The sequence below is a fragment of the Triturus cristatus genome, chromosome 4_2 (assembly GCF_964204655.1).
Source record: "Triturus cristatus chromosome 4_2, aTriCri1.1, whole genome shotgun sequence".
Taxonomy (NCBI): domain Eukaryota; kingdom Metazoa; phylum Chordata; class Amphibia; order Caudata; family Salamandridae; genus Triturus; species Triturus cristatus.
In genome coordinates, this window is record NC_140586.1 from 56,155,766 (window position 1) to 56,161,765 (window position 6,000).

Below are 6,000 nucleotides of genomic sequence, written 5' to 3' on the forward strand. Positions count from 1 at the left end.
GAGTTTACAGTATAGGTTGTTGTTTCTTAACGCCTGTAAGACCGAGCTCACATGTTGTACATGCTGTTCTTCGGATGAGGAATAAACCAGAATGTCGTCGATATAAACAACAACGAATTTATCCATGAATTCACGTAGCACTTCGTTAAGAAAAAACTGAAATGTCGCAGGGGCGTTGCAAAGGCCGAAGGGCATCACCCGGTATTCATATAGCCCGTATCTCGTTTTGAAGGCGGTCTTCCACTCATCTCCGGCCCTCATCCTGACAAGGTGGTAGGCTCCCTTGAGGTCCAGTTTGGTGTAAATTACTGCCTTTTTGACATGTTCCAATAGAACCGGGATCAAGGGAAGAGGATAGCGGTTCTTAATTGTTATGTGTTCAATGCCCTGTAATCGATGCACGCACGGAGCTCTCCGTTGGCTTTCGCTCCAGAATCCACCAGCGCGTGAGCTTCTTTCCATTCTTCTCCGATATATATTTCGATCGTAATGTAAAAAAAATGGTTCATGTCCGCAGCACTTAAGGAGGGCAGATATGTAGCGCTCGAGGGTTTCCCTCCGTGATCTCTCGAGCTGTCTAGTTTTCCGAAGTTTTCTTGGTGTAGGAGTTTGCCTCCTTTCCGACTTTTCCCCGAGTGCTCTGGGGTTTTTGTAAACTGTCTCTAACGAAATGCCCCCTTTTTCCACAATAGAGACTGTTAGACCTGTCAGCCCTTTGGGTGGTCCCTCCTCATCATTATTTATTTTGTCCCACTTTTGCCTCAAACCCTGTTTGAATTTTTCCTTTTTGGGAACCACCAGACTTTTTCGTGTTGCTGCAGATTCAGGGAGCCATTTTATCTACCCCTGAAACTTCTGTCTGAGGGCCTGGAGCACAAAATGGTGGCCACCTGTGACATCACCAGCATCCACTGGAACCTACCAGCACCTTCCAGAACATTCCAGGAGATTCCAGAACCCTGTGACCGTTGGAGGCGGTTTAGAATGTTGGGAGGTTAAGACAGAGTGTTGGCAGTTGGAGCTGGCAGTTGGCACCTGACTGGTGAAGAGAGAGGAGCACAACAGTGAAGGAGGAAGGAGTGAAGCAGCAGGGGTGGAAACTTGTGCCTGGAGTGGGGTCCATAAACCCACCCTTGATACTTGTCCCTACTGATGGATCCCAGCCTATAGCCCTGTGTGGGAAGAAGTCAGAAGAAAACCTTCCTAAGGACCTGGACAGCAGGAACAGGCCTTAGAACCAAGAAAGCAGCAAGATTCTGACCTGAGAACTGGTTTCCCTGGAGCCTGGCGTCGAGTAGCCGAAGACCTGGAGCCCGAGGTGGAGAAGCGGCGCTGACTGAGGTAGCAGACGTCGTACCCGGAGCCGCCTGAGGTCGTAAGAGGGCGCCGGCGGAGGTCGAGAGGAATACCAAGGGTCGAGAAGGAGGTGAACCGAGGTCGAGTGAGCGGCGTCATCGGAAGGGTGAAGTCCGCCCTCCGGAGTCGTCGGAGACCGAGGTAGAGGAGCACCGGAGGTCGGGAGTGAGGATCGCACTCCGGAGTCGCCCGGAGCCTGTGAGGAGGAGCACCGGAGGTCGGGGGTGAGGATCGCACCCCGGAGTCGCCGGAAGTCGACATCGAGGCCAGGCCGGCCGACGTCATCGGAGCCGAGAGCGTCATCGGACCGGAGCCGCCCGAAGTCGACATCGTGAAGAGACTGCCCGACGCCATCGAATCGGAGGTCGAGATCGAACCGAGGCCACCGACATCGGACCGGAACCGCCTACCGGCGTCGACAAAGAACTGACACTGTGCCGAGGCCGCCGAGACCGGACCGGAACCGCCTCACGGCGTCGACACGACTCCAGCGGCGTCGGAACATCAGAAAAGGGCAGTAAGTGGAGTAGAGGGCGCCTAAGGCCCTGTGGAGACCTGAGAGACTACTCTAAGGGGCTAGGGAGGTGCTGAAACCCACCTGACTGTGCCTGGGGTGAACTGGGACTAACCTAGAGAGGCTGTGTGGAGAGGAAAGCCAGGGCATTGGAATTCCCCCCTTTGGTCTACCTCAGTTTAGGCCTCAGCCTTTGCCTCAGCCAGGGAGTAGCCCCCCTCAAGCCTTCCACAACCCTACAAGCTGTGCCTGGGCCAAATCAGCCCTTAAGAATTGAAGTGTCATCTGATTACATGAGTGTTACTGTATACTTCTAATTATTTATTGGGGAAACTGTATTTATTAAGTTCTTATCTATTTAATACTGCACTGTATTTATAGGTCCACAGGACTTGTTGGTGTACAGTATTTATTGGTACAGTATTTATTGGTACAGTATTTATTACCTCAAAGTATTTAATTGTCTGTATATATTGCACTTGTATTTATGCCCTGTTATTTATGATCACCCCTATTTATTTCAGCAAACAGCAAATATTTATTTGACCTGCTCTATTTAAGAATTTGTATATTGTGATTGTTATTTATTTTCCCAATCAGCAACTAAGAGAAAAAGATAAAGAAGAATATTTTCATAATTTTTACGGTGTAGAGTCGTTTTTGGAACGGATGCACGCATGGTTATTGTATGGGTATATTGTATGCTTAGCACTGCGCCTGTTTCCTGACCACTCGAGCCAAGCTACCCCATTGTGTCGGGAAGGCCCTCCACCACCCTGCGGAGTGGGAGTGGGGCTGTTTCCAACATAAATTGGTGGCAGCGGTGGGATTGAGCTGTGCCTACGTATACTCAACAATAACTGTGGGTAGTCCATAGGCCTACACCGGGAGTTTTCTCAAAGCGGCCTTCCTAATTGTGGGTTTTTGTTTTTTCCAAATTTACTCTGGTGGTGGGAGGAGGTATTATTAAAGGTACCCCCCTGCATAGTTACTGCACAAACACCTGTCCTCTAACCTGAGTGGGCGAGATGGAATTTGTACTAGAAAATCTAGAAACGTACACTGTGGCCCAGCTCAGGGAGTTTTGCCAGCGGGAGGGGGTGTACTGTCCCCCAGGAGCAAAGAAGGGTGCACTCCAAACCAGCTTAAGGGCTTGGGGGGAGGCACGCCGAGAGAGCAAGGCTGAGGAGGAAGACAGGGATGGAGAGCCTGATACCGAGGGGGCTGAGATGTACCAACCTGAGGTGGGGAACCTGTCAGCAGGGCCCAGAACCATTTCTAGGAAGGGCAGCAGTGCCTCTAGCGGTGGCTTGTCTGAAGTGGAGCTAACGGACCGGAGGGAGAAAAGACAGCTCACATGGGACTTAGCAAGGCTGGAGAAGGAGAAGGAGGAGCAGAGGATGGCCCATGAATTGCGACTGAAAGAAATAGATCTTCAGATCTTGAGAATCGGGGCACAACCTGTTCCTAATGGTGGCAGCCAAACCCAAGAGATCACCAGGGAATCCAAACCTTACCTGCCAAAGGACATAGTGGCTAGCTATGGAGTGGGCGACGATATCGCCAAGTGGCTAGCGGCCTATGAGGTCTCACTGAGGGCCCATGGGGTTCCGGAGAAGTACTGGGGAGGGGGATTGTATAAGTACATGCCTCCAGCTGGTAGGGATGCTTTATTGGCCCTCGAGGAGGATGAGCAGACCCACTACCCCACCATGAAACTGGCGCTCATCAGAAAGTTTGGACTCACACCTGAAAAGTACAGACAGAAGTTCAGGGGTAGTCACAAGCTGGGCACGCAGAATTGGGTGGACTTCCTGGACTATGCGAAGAAGGCAATGGAAGGTTGGATTCAGGGCAGTGAAGTGAGGAACTACAAGGAGTTGTTTGACCTAGTACTGAAGGAACACCTGCTCGAGAAATGTTTCCCTGAACTGCGGCAACACCTGGTGGATAGCAAGCTGACCAGTCCCCGGAAGCTTGCTGAGGAGGCGGACATTTGGGCTAGTACCCGGGTGTCCACAAGGGGGACTGGAGGGGATACTCAAAAGGCCGGACAGGGCGCCCCCCAGAAGAAAGAGGGAGGGGAAAAGAAAAAGGAGTTCTCCAAAGGCCCCCAAAATAACTTCCAAGGGAAGGGAACAGGATTCACCTCTAAGGCTAACCCACCCAGAAACCCTAATCCTGGCCAGAGTCAGCAGCCAAGGGTTGTCCATTGCTACGAGTGCGGTGGCGTTGGACACTATAAAGGAGATCCGAAGTGCCAGAAACGTCCACCCCCTCCCACTGGAGGAAAGACCCCCGGAGTAGCTAGTGCAGTGCTCGGGGAGGAGATGCCCTTAACTAAGGGAAGGGAGTGGGCGGGTGTCACTTTAGTGTCCCTGGGAGAACGGGAGATGGTTCCTAAGATCCAGGTGCCCGCAAATACCGCAAAGTATGGGCAGTGGGTCACCATCAACGGCCAAAGAGGGGAGGCTCTGAGAGACACAGGAGCCAGTATGACTATGGTGCGTAGTCAACTGGTGTCTCCAGAGCAGGTAATTCCCGATGTACTCCACCCAGCCGCGATGGCTGACGGCAGAACAGGTCACTATCCCGTGGCCGAGGTTCCCTTTGAATGGGGGGGGGTTGCAGGTTCACTTCGAGTTGCCGTAAGCCCTGCCGTGCCAGTCGATTGTCTGCTGGGGAATGATATGGAGCACAACGCTTGGAAGGAGGTGGAATACCGGACTCACACCGAGATGCTGGGTACACCTGACTGGGCCTGTGTTAGCACAAGGTCCGCGACTACCCGAAGAGGGAGTTCATTTCGGCTGGAGCCTGGAACAAAGGCCCAGCCAGCTGCCAGTCAAGGGAAGAACCGAGGACAGGAGGAGCCTGCCTCGGCGTCTCCACCCCGTAGGACGGATAGGCCACCGGAGGTGGTGGACCAGGAGTCTGCGGAGGGGGACGTTACCAACCTGGAGGACCTACCCATCCCGGCCGAGTGGCACGTGGAGGGAGGCCCGTCCAGGGAGGAGTTCTGCCAGGGCCAGAGGGAGTGCCCTACCCTTGAGGGGCTGAGGCGACAGGCCGAAGCCCAGGCAGCAGGGAACGTTGAAGGGAACTACAGTGTTTACTGGGAGGATGGCCTCCTCTACAGTGAACCCAAGGCACCCCTACATGGATCGTCACGAGCCTTGGTAGTTCCTCAACGTTATCGAGCCTTCCTTCTGGAGTTGGCTCACGAGATACCATTGGCAGGACACCTGGGGCAAGACAAGACCTTCGCCCGTCTTGTCCCACACTTTTATTGGCCTCAGATGAAAGTGTCGTCCGATACCTACTGCCGGACATGTGTGTCTTGCCAAGCCAGTGGGAAAACAGGGGTGAAGCTGAAAGCTCCCCTGGAACCACTTCCTGTCGTTAGCACCCCCTTTGAAAGGGTGGGCATCGACATTGTGGGTCCGTTAGATCCGCCAACATCAGCTGGTCACAGGTTTATCCTGGTCCTGGTGGATCATGCCACCCGGTACCCAGAGGCAATACCTCTGAGGACCATAACAGCACCTGTTGTGGCTAGGGCCCTGATGGGAATCTTTACCCGAGTGGGTTTTCCCAAGGAAGTTGTGTCCGACAGGGGGACCAACTTCATGTCAGCATATATGCGGGCGATGTGGAAGGAGTGTGGAGTGACCTACCGGTTCACAACTCCTTACCACCCCCAGACCAATGGTCTGGTGGAGAGGTTTAACAAAACCTTGAAGGGCATGATCAGAAGTCTGCCTGAAAGCCTGCGGAGGAAATGGGACGTCCTCCTACCCTGTTTACTTTTTTCCTACAGGGAAGTGCCACAGAAGGGAGTGGGCTTCAGCCCCTTCGAGCTTCTGTATGGGCACCCTGTACGTGGACCTCTCAACCTGGTGAGAGACGGATGGGAAAGAACTCCCAGAAAGCTTCCCCAGGATGTGGTGAGCTACATGCTGGCCTTCCGGAGCCAAATGGCTAAGTTGTGGAAGCAAGCTTCTGACAACTTGGAAGCCAGCCAAGCAGTAATGAAGGCGTGGTATGACCACAATGCTCACCCGGTGGAGTTGGAGCCTGGCCAGAAGGTGTGGGTGATCGAACCAGGAGAGCTTAGTGCCCTCCAGGAT